We start from the raw sequence: 13,948 nt of genomic DNA on the forward strand, positions 1-13,948 counted from the left end.
TAAGAATGAAGTCATGCAGTAAAAAGGGAGCCAGAATGAATATGTAAACCTATCCTTATTTGCTTTGGAAACTGCCAAATATTATAGGCCTTCCTAATTAAATTTTCAACTTCTTGGTCAATTTTAGTATCAGTATACATGGTACATTATAAGAACTGGTATTTTGTGCAAAAAATAGCAATGACATTTCATATATATTATTAAAAATAATAATTTCAATATATTATGGTTAGGTTAATTTTTCTGGTTTGGGGGGTTATTTTTAAAATAGTTTTAATATTATATTTTGAAATTTACTTGAAGTTTATTCTTTTTTAGGGTGGAGGGAGAGTCAGCTCCAATTTCTTTTTTTTTAATTGAAATATAGTTGATTTACTGTATTTTAGATATAAAGCAAAGTGATTCAGTTATTTGTGTGTGTATATATATATATATATGTATATATATATACACACATATATATTCCTTTTCAGATTCTTGTCCATTATAGGTTATTATGAAATATTATAGTTCCCTGTGCTATACAGTAGGACCTTGCTGTTTGTCTATTTCATATATATAGTAGTGTTATCTGTTAATCCAAAATTCCCAATTTATCTGCCTTCCTCCAATTTCTTTTTTTTTTTTTTTATTTTATTTTATTTTTTTTATTTTATTTTTTTTAAACATCTTTATTGGAGTACAATTGCTTTACAATGGTATGTTAGTTTCAGCTTCACAACAAAATGAATCAGTTATATATATACATATATTCCCATATCTCTTCCCGCTTGCGTCTCCCGCCCTCCCACCCTCCCTATCCCACGCCTTCAGGCGGTCACAAAGCACCGAGCTGATCTCCCTGTGCTATGCGGCTGCTTCCCACTAGCTATCTACCTTACGTTTGGTAGTGTATATATGTCCATGCCTCTTTACCGCTTTGTCACCGTTTACCCTTCCCCCTCCCCATAGCCTCAAGTCCATTCTCTAGTAAGTCTGTGTCTTTATTCCTGTTTCACCCCTAGGTTTTTCATGACATTTTTTTTCCTTAAATTCCATATATATGTGTTAGCATACGGTATTTGTCTCTCTCTTTCTGACTTACTTCACTCTGTATGACAGACTCTAGGTCTATCCACCTCATTACAAATAGCTCAATTTCGTCTCTTTTTATGGCTGAGTAATATTCCATTGTATATATGTGCCACACCTTCTTTATCCATTCATCCGATGATGGACACTTAGGTTGTTTCCATCTCTGGGCTATTGTAAATAGAGCTGCAATGAACATTTTGGTACATGACTCTTTTTGAATTTTGGTTTTCTCAGGGTATATGCCCAGTAGTGGGATTGCTGGGTCATATGATAGTTCTATTTGTAGCTTTTTAAGGAACCTCCATACTGTTCTCCACAGTGGCTTTATCAATTTACATTCCCACCAACAGTGTAAGAGGGTTCCCTTTTCTCCACACCCTCTCCAGCATTTATTGTTTCTAGATTTTTTGATGATGGCCATTCTGACTGGTGTGAGATGATATCTCATTGTAGTTTTGATTTGCATTTCTCTAATGATTAGTGATGTTGAGCATTCTTTCATGTGTTTGTTGGCACTCTGTATATCTTCTTTGGAGAAATGTCTATTTAGGTCTTCTGCCCATTTTTGGATTGGGTTGTTTGTTTTTTTGTTATTAAGCTGCATGAGCTGCTTATAAATTTTGGAGATTAATCCTTTGTCAGTTGCTTTATTTGCAAATATTTTCTCCCATTCTGAGGGTTGTCTTTTGGTCTTCTTTATGGTTTCCTTTGCTGCACAAAAGCTTTTAAGTTTCATTAGGTCCCATTTGTTTACTTTTGTTTAAATTTCCATTTCTCTAGGAGGTGGGTCAAAAAGGACCTTGCTGTGATTTATGTCATAGAGTGTTCTGCCTATGTTTTCCTCTAAGAGTTTGATAGTTTCTGGCCTTACATTTAGGTCTTTAATCCATTTTGAGCTTATTTTTGTGTATGGTGTTAGGGAGTGATCTAATCTCATACTTTTACATGTAGCTGTCCAGTTTTCCCAGCACCACTTATTGAATAGGCTGTCCTTTCTCCACTGTACATTTCTGCCTCCTTTGTCAAAGATAAGGTGACCATATGTGCGTGGGTTTATCTCTGGGCTTTCTATCCTGTTCCATTGATCTATATTTCTGTTTTTGTGCCAGTACCATACTGTCTTGATTACTGTAGCTTTGTAGTATAGTCTGAAGTCAGGAAGCCTGATTCCTCCAGCTCCATTTTTCGTTCTCAAGATTGCTTTGGCTATTCGGCGTCTTTTGTGTTTCCATACAAATTGTGAAATTTTTTGTTCTAGTTCTGTGAAAAATGCCAGTGGTAGTTTGATAGGGATTGCATTGAATCTGTAGATTGCTTTGCATAGTAGAGTCATTTTCACAATGTTGATTCTTCCAATCCAAGAACATGGTATATCTCTCCATCTATTTGTATCATCTTTAATTTCTTTCATCAGTGTCTTATAATTTTCTGCATACAGGTCTTTTGTCTCCTTAGGTAGGTTTATTCCTAGGTATTTTATTCTTTTTGTTGCAATGGTAAATGGGAGTGTTTTCTTGATTTCACTTTCAGATTTTTCATCCTTAGTGTATAGGAATGCCAGAGATTTCTGTGCATTAATTTTGTATCCTGCTACTTTACCAAATTCATTGATTAGCTCTAGTAGTTTTCTGGTAGCATCTTTAGGATTCTCTATGTATAGTATCATGTCATCTGCAAACAGTGACAGCTTTACTTCTTCTTTTCCAATTTGGATTCCTTTTATTTCCTTTTCTTCTCTGATTGCTGTGGCTAAAACTTCCATAACTATGTTGAATAAGAGTGGTGAGAGTGGGCAACCTTGTCTTGTTCCTGATCTTAGTGGAAATGCTTTCAGTTTTTCACCATTGAGGATGATGTTGGCTGTGGGTTTGTCATATATGGTCTTTATTATGTTGAGGAAAGTTCCCTCTATGCCTACTTTCTGGAGGGTTTTTATCATAAATTGGTGTTGAATTTTGTCAAAAGCTTTCTCTGCATCTATTGAGATGATCATATGGTTTTTCTCCTTCAGTTTGTTAATATGGTTTATCACATTGATTGATTTGCGTATATTGAAGAATCCTTGCATTCCTGGAATAAACCCCACTTGACCATGGTGTATGATCCGTTTAATGTGCTGTTGGATTCTGTTTGCTAGTATTTTGTTGAGGATCTTTGCATCTATGTTCATCAGTGATATTGGCCTGTAGTTTTCTTTCTTTGTGACATCCTTGTCTGGTTTTGGTATCAGGGTGATGGTGGCCTCGTAGAATGAGTTGGGGAGTGTTCCTCCCTCTGCTATATTTTGGAAGAGTCTGAGAAGGATAGGTGATAGCTCTTCTCTAAATGTTTGATAGAATTCGCCTGTGAAGCCATGTGGTCCTGGGGTTTTGCTTGTTGGAAGATTTTTAATCACAGTTTCAATTTCAGTGCTTGTGATTGGTCTGTTCATATTTTCTATTTCTTCCTGATTTAGTCTTGGCAGGTTGTGCCTTTCTAAGAATTTGTCCATTTCTTCCAGGTTGTCCATTTTATTGGCATAGAGTTGCTTGTTGTAATGTCTCATGATCTTTTGTATTTCTGCAGTGTCAGTTGTTACTTCTCCTTTTTCATTTCTAATTCTATTGATTTGAGTCTTCTCCCTTTTTTTCTTGATGAGTCTGGCTAATGGTTTATCAATTTTGTTTATCCTTTCAAAGAACCAGCTTTTAGTTTTATTGATCTTTGCTATCGTTTCCTTCATTTCTTTTTCATTTATTTCTGATCTGATTTTTATGATTTCTTTCCTCCTGCTAACTTTGGGGTTTTTTTGTTCTTCTTTCTCTAATTGCTTTAGGTGCAAGGTTAGGTTGTTTATTGGAGATGTTTCCTGTTTCTTAAGGTAAGATTGTATTGCTATAAACTTCCCTTTTAGAACTGCTTTTGCTGCATCCCATAGATTTTGAGTCGTCGTGTCTCCATTGTCATTTGTTTCTAGGTATTTTTTGATTTCCTCTTTGATTTCTTCAGTGATCACTTCGTTATTAAGTAGTGTATTGTTTAGCCTCCATGTGTTTGTATTTTTTACAGATCTTCTCCTGTAATTGATATCGAGTCTCATAGCGTTGTGGTCGGAAAAGATACTTGATACAATTTCAATTTTCTTAAATTTACCAAGGCTTGATTTGTGACCCAAGATATGATCTATCCTGGAGAATGTTCCATGAGCACTTGAGAAAAATGTGTATTCTGTTGTTTTTGGATGGAATGTCCTATAAATATCAATTAACTCCATCTCGTTTAATGTATAATTTAAAGCTTGTGTTTCCTTATTTATTTTCATTTTGGATGATCTGTCCATTGGTGAAAGTGGGGTGTTAAAGTCCCCTACTATGAATGTGTTACTGTCGATTTCCCCTTTTATGGTTGTCAGTATTTGCCTTATGTATTGAGGTGCACCTATGTTGGGTGCATAAATATTTACAATTGTTATATCTTCCTCTTGGATCGATCCCTTGATCATTATGTAGTGTCCTTCTTTGTCTCTTCTAATAGTCTTTGTTTTAAAGTCTATTTTGTCTGATATGAGAATTGCTACTCCAGCTTTCTTTTGGTTTCCATTTGCATGAAATACCTTTTTCCATCCCCTTACTTTCAGTCTGTATGTGTCTCTAGGTCTGAAGTGGGTCTCTTGTAGACAGCAAATATATGGGTCTTGTTTTTGTATCCATTCAGCCAATCTGTGTCTTTTGGTGGGAGCATTTAGTCCATTTACATTTAAGGTAATTATCGATATGTATGTTCCTATTCCCATTTTCTAAATTGTTTTGGGTTCGTTATTGTAGGTCGTTTCCTTCTCTTGTGTTTCTTGCCTAGAGAAGTTCCTTTAGCAGTTGTTGTAGAGCTGGTTTGGTGGTGCTGAACTCTCTCAGCTTTTGCTTGTCTGTAAAGGTTTTAATTTCTCCATCGAATCTGAATGAGATCCTTGCTGGGTAGAGTAATCTTGGTTGCAGGTTTTTCTGCTTCAACACTTTCAATATGTCCTGCCACTCCCTTCTGGCTTGCAGAGTTTCTGCTGAAAGATCAGCTGTTAACCTTATGGGGATTCCCTCGTGTGTTATTTGTTGTTTTTCCCTTGCTGCTTTTAATATGTTTTCTTTGTATTTACTTTTTGACAGTTTGATTAATATGTGCCTTGGCGTATTTCTCCTTGGATTTATCCTGTATGGGACTCTCTGTGCTTCCTGGACTTGATTAACTATTTCATTTCCCATATTAGGGAAGTTTTCAACTATAATCTCTTCAAATATTTTCTCAGTCCCTTTCTTTTTCTCTTCTTCTTCTGGAACCCCTATAATTCGAATGTTGGTGCGTTTAATGTTTTCCCAGAGGTCTCTGAGACTGTCCTCAGTTCTTTTCATTCTTTTTTCTTTATTCTGCTCTGCAGTAGTTATTTCCACTATTTTATCTTCCAGGTCACTTATCCGTTCTTCTGCCTCAGTTATTCTGCTATTGATCCCATCTAGAGTACTTTTAATTTCATTTATTGTGTTGTTCATCGTTGCTTGTTTCATCTTTAGTTCTTCTAGGTCCTTGTTAACTGATTCTTGCATTTTGTCCGTTCTATTGTCCATTCTATCTCCAAGATTTCGGATCAACCTTACTATCATTATTCTGAATTCTTTTTCAGGTAGACTGCCTATTTCCTCTTCATTTGTTAGGTCTGGTGGGTTTTTATCTTGCTCCTTCATCTGCTGTGTGTTTTTCTGTCTTTTCATTTTGCTTATCTTACTGTGTTTGGGGTCTCCTTTTTTGCAGGCTGAAGGTTCGTAGTTCCTGTTGTTTTTTGTGTCTGTCCCCAGTGGCTAAGGTTGGTTCAGTGGGTTGTGTAGCCTTCCTGGTGGAGGGTACTAGTGCCTGTGTTCTGGTGGATGAGGCTGGATCTTGTCTTTCTGGTGGGCAGGTCCACGTCTGGTGGTGTGTTTTGGGGTGTCTGTAGACTTATTATGATTTTGGGCAGCCTCTCTGCTAATGGGTGGGGTTGTGTTCCTGTCTTGTTAGTTGTTTGGCATAGGATGTCCAGCTCTGTAGCTTGCTGGTCGTTGAGTGAAGCTGGGTGCTGGCGTTGAGATGGAGATCTCTCGGAGATTTTTGCCGTTTGATATTATGTGGAGCTGGGAGGCCTCTTGTGGACCAGTGTCCTGAAGTTGGCTCTCCCACCTCAGAGGCACAGCACTTACTCCTGGCTGCAGCACCAAGAGCCTTTCATCCACAGGGCTCCTTAATTTGGGATGATTCGTTGTCTATTCAGGTATTCCACAGATGCAGGGTATATCAAGTTGATTGTGGAGCTTTAATCTGCTGCTTCTGAGGCTGCTGGGAGAGATTTCCCTTCCTCTTCTTTGTTCTCACAGTTCCCAGGGGCTCAGCTTTGGATTTGGCCCCGCCTGTGCGCGTAGGTCGCCGGAGGGCGTCCGTTCCTCGCTCAGACAGGACGGGGCCAAAGGAGCCGCTGATTCGGAGGCTCTGGCCCACCCAGGCCGGGGGGTAGGGAGGGTCACGGAGTGCGGGTCGGGCCTGTGGCGGCAGAGGCCGGCGTGACGTTGCAGCCTGAGGCGCGCCGTGCGTTCTCCCGGGGGAGTTGTCCCTGGATCCCGGGACCCCGGCAGCGGCGGGCTGCACAGGCTCCCCGGAAGGGCGTGTGGCTAGTGACCTGTGCTCGCACACAGGCCTCCCGGTGGCGGCAGCAGCGGCCTCAGCGTCCCATGTCTGTCTCTGGGCTCCGCACTTTTAGCCGCGGCTCGCGCCCGTCCCCGGAGCTCTCCCAAGCAGCGTTCCCAATCCCCTCTCCTCGTGCACCAGGAAACAAAGAGGGACGTAAAAGTCTCCTGCCTCTTCGGCAGGTCCAGACTTTTCCCCGGACTCTCTCCCGGCTAGCCGCGGTGCACTAACGCCCTGCAGGCTGTGTTCACGCCGCCAACCTCAGTCCTCTCCCGGCGCTCCGACAGAAGCCGGAGCCTCAGCTCCCAGCTCCGCCCGCCCCGGCGGGCGAGCAGACAAGCCTCTCGGCTGGTGAGTGCCGGTCGGCCCGATCCTCTGCGCTGCAATCTGTCCACTTTGCCCTCCGCACCCCTGTTGCTGTGCTCTCCTCCGCGGCTCCCAAGCTCCCCCACTCCGCCTCCCGAAGTCTCCACCCGCGAAGGGGCTTCCTAGTGTGTGGACACTTTTCCTCCTTCACAGCTCTCTCCCGCTGGTGCAGGACCCGTCCTTATCCTTTTGTCTCTGTTTAGTTTTTTTCTTTTGCCCTAACCAGGTATGTGGGGGGTTCCTTGCCTTTTGGGAGGTCTGAGGTCTTCTGCCAGCGTTCAGTAGGTGCTCCGTAGGAGTTGTTCCACGTGTAGATGTATTTCTGGCGTATCTGTGGGGAGGAAGGTGATCTCCGCGTCTTACTCTTCCGCCATCTTCCCGGAAGTCCTAATGTAGATCCCTCCAATTTCTTGATTCAACCTATCAACTGTGATTTTTTTTAATTGACAGGAAACTAAATTCTAAAACTGCATAATTATCTTATGCATTAACATGGTCTTCATGATTTTGATCATCACCAGTAATTAAAGAATTCAGTGTAAAGAGAGAGTAGCTATATTTTATTGTATCTTCATCACCAGTGTCACTGCCATTGTCTCTCTCTTCCTCTCCTTCCTCCTCTTCTTCTTCCCTCTTCCCTCCTCCTCCCTCTCCCCCTGCCCCTCCTCCTTCTCCTTCTTCAACAATTATCTTGGAACATTAGCAGCTTCAGAACCAACTAAAGTAGTAGCTGCACATCAAAATAATCCAAATCCAGAAATTATTAGACACCTAGATGTTAGGCTCATTTGTAACTGGAGCACCAGCTTTTAGCCCACAGTTCATCAAATATTCAAAGTACATGAAATAATATACGAACCAACCAATGATTATTTTTCATGGGATCAAAATCATGGGATCTAGAGATTGCATCATAATTGCTGTTTTTGGAAACTTGCACTTTCTTAAGAATCTTCAATACCAGTTACTTTGGGGAATTTTTAAAAAACTTTTTGTTTTATATTGGATACAGCCAATTAACAATGTTGTTATAGTTTCAGATGCACAGCAAAGCAACTCAGCCATGCATATACATGTATCCATTCTCCCCCAAACTCCGCTCGCATTCAGGCTGCCACATAACATTGAGCATAGTTCCCTGTGCTATACAGTAGGTCCTTGTTGGTTATCCATTTTAAATATAGCAATCTGTACATGTAGGTCCCATACTCCCTAACTATTACTTTGGGGAATTTAAATGGCACTTTTGATTTATAACATTATCGAGGCACCATTAGAAACCGACTAAAAATATTCCACTCTGAATAAAGCTAATTCAACATTTGAGTACATTTTAAAATGTGACTTTTTTTTTACTAAATTGTGTTAAAACATGCATCAAAATAAGTTGAAGAGACTCTTTATCCTAAAATATGGAAAACATTTCTTAAAGAATAAAATTTACTATACTATATTTTGTAACAAATTGCCAAAATGTTCTTGCTCAAAACAAACTGTCAATTCTCGGTCACTGCCTTTATAATTAGTTACATAATATCAGTTGCTTATATACAGTTTAATAAAACTTCATGTCTTTACTCTTGAATATACTCTTAGGTTATGTAAGGTTTTTGAAATGAATATTTTGGAGTACGAAAAACTTCATGATCACTGTCTAATAGATTGAAAACTGGAAAATAAACCATTTCCCAAAGTGACAATTTTTAAATAAAGTCCTCGGGTCTACAGTGATAAATTATTTATGCTAATTGACAAAGTGAAATAATGTTACTGATGATAACAAGCTTATTGGTAAAATATGGCACTAAAACTCAGCTAATATTTTATTTAGTACATTTAAAAACACAAAATAAAATTAAAATTTCAAAATCTCACTTAGTATAAATTTAAGCAAGATATAGTTCTTTTTTTTTCTTTATTGCTGAAAACAAAATCTTTACAATTTAAAAATGAATGTATCTAAATTTGAAAAAATGACTCTCTTGGAACTTAGAACTAAATGATACAAGTAATTCCCTAAAATCTATGCAGTACTCTAGAACTCAGATTCTGAGTTCATTAAAATTACATATTACCACACATACAAACACAGAGAAGATTAATTTAAATGTAACTAATATCAGCTAAGATTCTTTTTCTAACATGGAGACTTTTATGACCATGACTAAGTATAAAGTAGATCAGCCTCTACCCTAAAGGCATACAATAGAAATCATAAGAGTTATTTAAGACTATCTTAAAAAGCTTCTTGGAGAAAAGGTTATGTTTTAATATTTCTAACCTCAGGAAAAAGAATGCAACCATTAATTAAAAACAAACTAGTCTTGAGAACTGCACTTATATTTGCAATATTTTTAAAAATTGAGAACAATTTAATTTTTTAAAATAAATTTTAAAATAAAGAAATATATACACCTATAATTCTAATACACTATAGGGCAATTTCATTTATTTTTCCAGTTTTATTTCATACTCATTTGTATTTACTCAGTTTTATTTGTAATGTACAAGTTATTTTAACTATTTTTACAACTTAGCATTATATAATTCTTTCCCTGTCACTAAGAAGTTTTTAAAACAACCATTTAATTGGCTAATTGGCTATTTAATTGGCTAACTAATATTGCATTTAGTAAGTTGACAAAAGTTTACTAAATCATTCTTCTATTTTTGAAAATTAACGTTGCTTCCAACTTTTCCTATTAATAAAATACACTGCAATGGACATTTTCAGCCATAACTTTCCCCATATTTTACACTATTTTTTTAGGCTACATTCCCAGACTTGTGATTTCTTGGTGAAAGGGTATTTATCTTTTTATGGCTCTGGAGATATATCATCTCAGAAGTATTTCAAAATCAACATGTTCAAAACAAATTCATACTATCTACCTTCTCCTAACCCAAAGCAGTTTTTCTTCCAGAGCGATCCATCTTTACAAATAACACCACCAGCAATCTAGTTGCATAAGCCATAGACTTAGGAGCAATCTTTGATACCGTCTCAGTTTTCCTATCATTCTCTCCTCATACTCTGTGGATAAAACCTCCTGACAGCCCTCCAATCTATCCATTTTGTTTCATCTCTCCTGCCACCACCACCAACCTAGTCTTATCTAGCCTCAGTAAGTCCACTTTCACCATCTTCATTCAATGCTAAACATCGCAGCCAGAAGATTTTCAAAGATTTATATTAAATATAGATCTGATTTTGTCATCCCTTGCTTTAAAAATTTTAGACTTCCTATTATAATTTATATAAAATCAAAGTCATTAATGTATCCTATAATTGAATATTCTGTATAGTCTCTTCCCTGCTCCTCTAGTCTAGTTAAATGTAGTCATCTTTCAGATCTAAACCTTAGCATCATTTCCTCAGTGAAATCTCTGTGATTTTTTTATTGTAGTATTTCTGAAACTGCAACTAGTTTGTGCTGAATGTGGAATAAATTTTTAATTACCATTTAGGAGCCCACCATCTCTTCAGATTTAATACTAATACAGCTGAGACCCTTCAGATTAAATGATCTCTTTTTATTTTGCATGTAATAAGCCAAAATATTTAGACACATTAAATTTCTGAAGGACACAAAGTTAAATATAGCAATTATATTGCATGCCAAAATCAGTATTTAAAAAGACGACAAAGGGTATCCTAGAATTCCAAGTCCTATGGCTCCAATCAAGTTTGAAATTTAAGGATATAAATAAAGTTCTAAACTAACTCCATAAAACCAAATGTAAAATTAACAGTTTCTTTATGAAAAAGCCATGATTTAACTGAGCAAATGCTTGCTGTGTACTAATGAGGCAATAGTGGGACTGCCAAGGGAAAACAATATTGCAAGCCAGACTATACATAAATGCAAAGTATCCAGTTTCAAAGCTCTAATTAGACCAGTCATTTACTCTGTCTACTATGGACTGACTTTGCAAGAGGAAAAGAGTATGTCATAGAACTGACTTATCAGGACAATGAAGAAGTTAAAGAAAATAATATCTGCTGATCAGGGAGTGAAGGTACCAAAAATGTTAAGCCAAACAACAAAATAAACAGGGAACAGCAGATGACTTCAATAATCTGAAAGACTAAAATGGGAATAGAGTTTGTATAATAACACAGAGAGGAAAAATAGTTGGCTCAGTTAAAAACAATAAAAAACGCTAACAGGCAAACAAAATAGACTGAACCATCTGTTGACCAACTGACCTTTCTGTCACCCAAGATTTTCAGATATTAGGTGTCAACCTAGCAGGAATTTTGAAATAGGTGATTTCTATACTGGGTTCATAGCTGCACCTAATGATCTGTAATGCTACTTTCAAGCCCAAGTCTATAATTTAGGAAAGAAGATTAGAATGAAAGAGTTAATTTTTTAAAACAAAATATATAATTTCAATATCAGGAAAGTTAGCATTTGTGAAAGTATTTTGCAGGCTGAAAGCAATCTACACAGGTAAACTACATTTATTATTGATTAGGAATTGAAAGAAAATCTGGTTCAATATTTTTATATCTGCATTTACATATATTATATTTTAAAAAGCAAATGCTATTCAACCAATACAAGTAATTTTAAACTGAAGGGTTAAAATTTTAAACTTGAGAATTAATTTATTTTCTCTGTAGAAAAACACTTTTTAAAAAACTGAAATTGTGTATATACATGCTAAGTACTTTAGCTTTAAAGATATAATCTGTAGACCCATTTCTCATTTTAAAAAGAGATGCTAAAAATTTCATGTTGCCCCAAACATCGTCTTCATGTTCAACATATTGACAGACCTTATTTTTTTCAGAAAAACAGGTTTTCTTTTTTTAAATCAAGAATACTATATGCAATATATATATATAACGTATATATATATATATATACGTTAATTACTAAAAATTTCAATGCTTTAGAAAAAAGATTTGTGACATGCTACATAGGCAAAACCTCATTAAAACAAATAAATATCTTGCCAATATATGGAAATTGGTTCTTGGCCTCTACATAAAAGAAAAATTAAGGTTTTTAACTAGTTGCATTGTTTATTTTTAGAGTTTATTCTGAAACTACAATTAACTATTCATTTTCTATAGTGAACTATAAAAAAGCTTTAATGGTGAGTTAGCATGATAGATATATACTTGATTTCAGGCACAAGTTAATTTTAATGGATAGTGTAATACAGTAATTAAAAACATGGGATATATGCAAATCTTGCCATCACCACTTACTAATAGTATGGACTTATCCTGATTTCTGTTTTTCAGTTAGCCTGTTTCTTTATAATGAGTCCTAATGTTTTTTGGTTTTTTTTTTCCTTTTTTTTTTTTTTTTTGCGGTATGCGGGCTTCTCACTGCTGTGGCCTCTCCCGTTGCGGAGCACAGGCTCCGGACACGCAGGCTCAGCAGCCATGGCTCACGGGCCCAGCCACTCCGCGGCATGTGGGATCTTCCCAGACCGGGACACAAACCCGTGTCCCCTGCATCGGCAGGCGGACTCTCAACCACTGCGCCACCAAGGAAGCCCAGTCCTAATGTTTAATGTTAAAATGTTAAAATACTGGGCAGAGAAGACACACACAGTACCTGGCATGTAGCAAACTTTCAATATACAGTAAAAGGTACTAATTTTGTCTTTAGACAATATCAATCATGTAGGCACATAGACTACACTTACTTAGTCATCTAACATTATCCCTATATAAATAGTAATACAGCGCTTCCCTGGTGGCGCAGTGGTTGAGAGTCCACCTGCCAATGCAGGGGACACAGGTTCGTGCCCCGGTCCGGGAAGATCCCACATGCCGTGGAGCGGGCTGGGCCCGTGAGCCATGGCCGCTGAGCCTGCGCGTCCGGAGCCTGTGCTCCACAACGGGAGGGGCCACAACAGTGAGAGGCCCGCGTACCGCAAAAAAAAAAAAAAAAAATAGTAATACAAAGTAAACAACAACAACAACAAAAGCCCCCAAAATTGCTGTGGAGCTACAAAGAGCTATGGGAAGACAGAGGAAAGAAAGACTCATTTTGACTCATAGAATTGTAAGATCCTTGAGGTGATAATCTCACTGAAATGAGTGTTGAATAAAGAGGGTAGAATTTCAACAGATAGAAATTGTAAGCCATGAAAACTGAAGAGATTATCTAGTTCAACACCTAATTTTACTTATATTCTAAGTAGTTAACTAAGTTATCTAGGGTTCCTCCCCAGCTATGTACTTTCTGTTTGGCTTAGTAATCTTATTTGACTTTAGTTATCTTTTAAAAATGGAGAATTTGACCAGAAAGAAGCAAAGTTTCAAATTAATTTTTCTTTTTTATTATACATTCTCAGGCTTTATGAGAAACCTGGGCCAAGTTAGGCCCGGGTATACCATTCTAAATACTTTTTTATGTGTTAGACAGCCTTCACTACAGGTGAGTAGTTAAGAGTATGTTCTCTAAACAGGCACATCTTCTCTTAGATTCCACCTTCGTCAGCTACTTGCTGCATAGTATCGAGCAGCTTCTTTCATTTCTCTAATCCTCAATTTCACATCTTTAAAACGCAGATTCTATTAGTATCTATATCATAGCTGAGATGATATATATGCATTGTTAAGTGGAGAGTCTCGTTTGGAAAACACTATTATTGGCATAGTTGTCACTCTTGCTCTTTCTTACTAGTCCATTAAAAGATTTTATATAAATATTTAGCCCTGACTGGCACATTTTAACAGTGGGCTCTTTTAAAACATAATTAAAGAACACAGTTTCTAGTTTTATGTGTACCACATTTTTAAAGAAATTGTTATAACGTTCACATTATAAGAAAAATAAGTATACAACGAATGAAAAAT

The 13,948-nt window shown here is 37.2% G+C and overlaps 1 protein-coding gene across 6 annotated transcripts in view; it reads left to right on the forward strand.

Annotated features, from left to right (window-relative positions):
- The window catches only part of CALCRL (calcitonin receptor like receptor), a 112,651-nt gene that overhangs the window by 69,121 nt on the left and 29,582 nt on the right, over window positions 1-13,948 (forward strand). The gene's annotated exons all lie outside the window — the stretch shown is intronic.

This window comes from Lagenorhynchus albirostris, chromosome 6 (genome assembly GCF_949774975.1).
Source record: "Lagenorhynchus albirostris chromosome 6, mLagAlb1.1, whole genome shotgun sequence".
In the NCBI taxonomy this organism is placed as follows: domain Eukaryota; kingdom Metazoa; phylum Chordata; class Mammalia; order Artiodactyla; family Delphinidae; genus Lagenorhynchus; species Lagenorhynchus albirostris.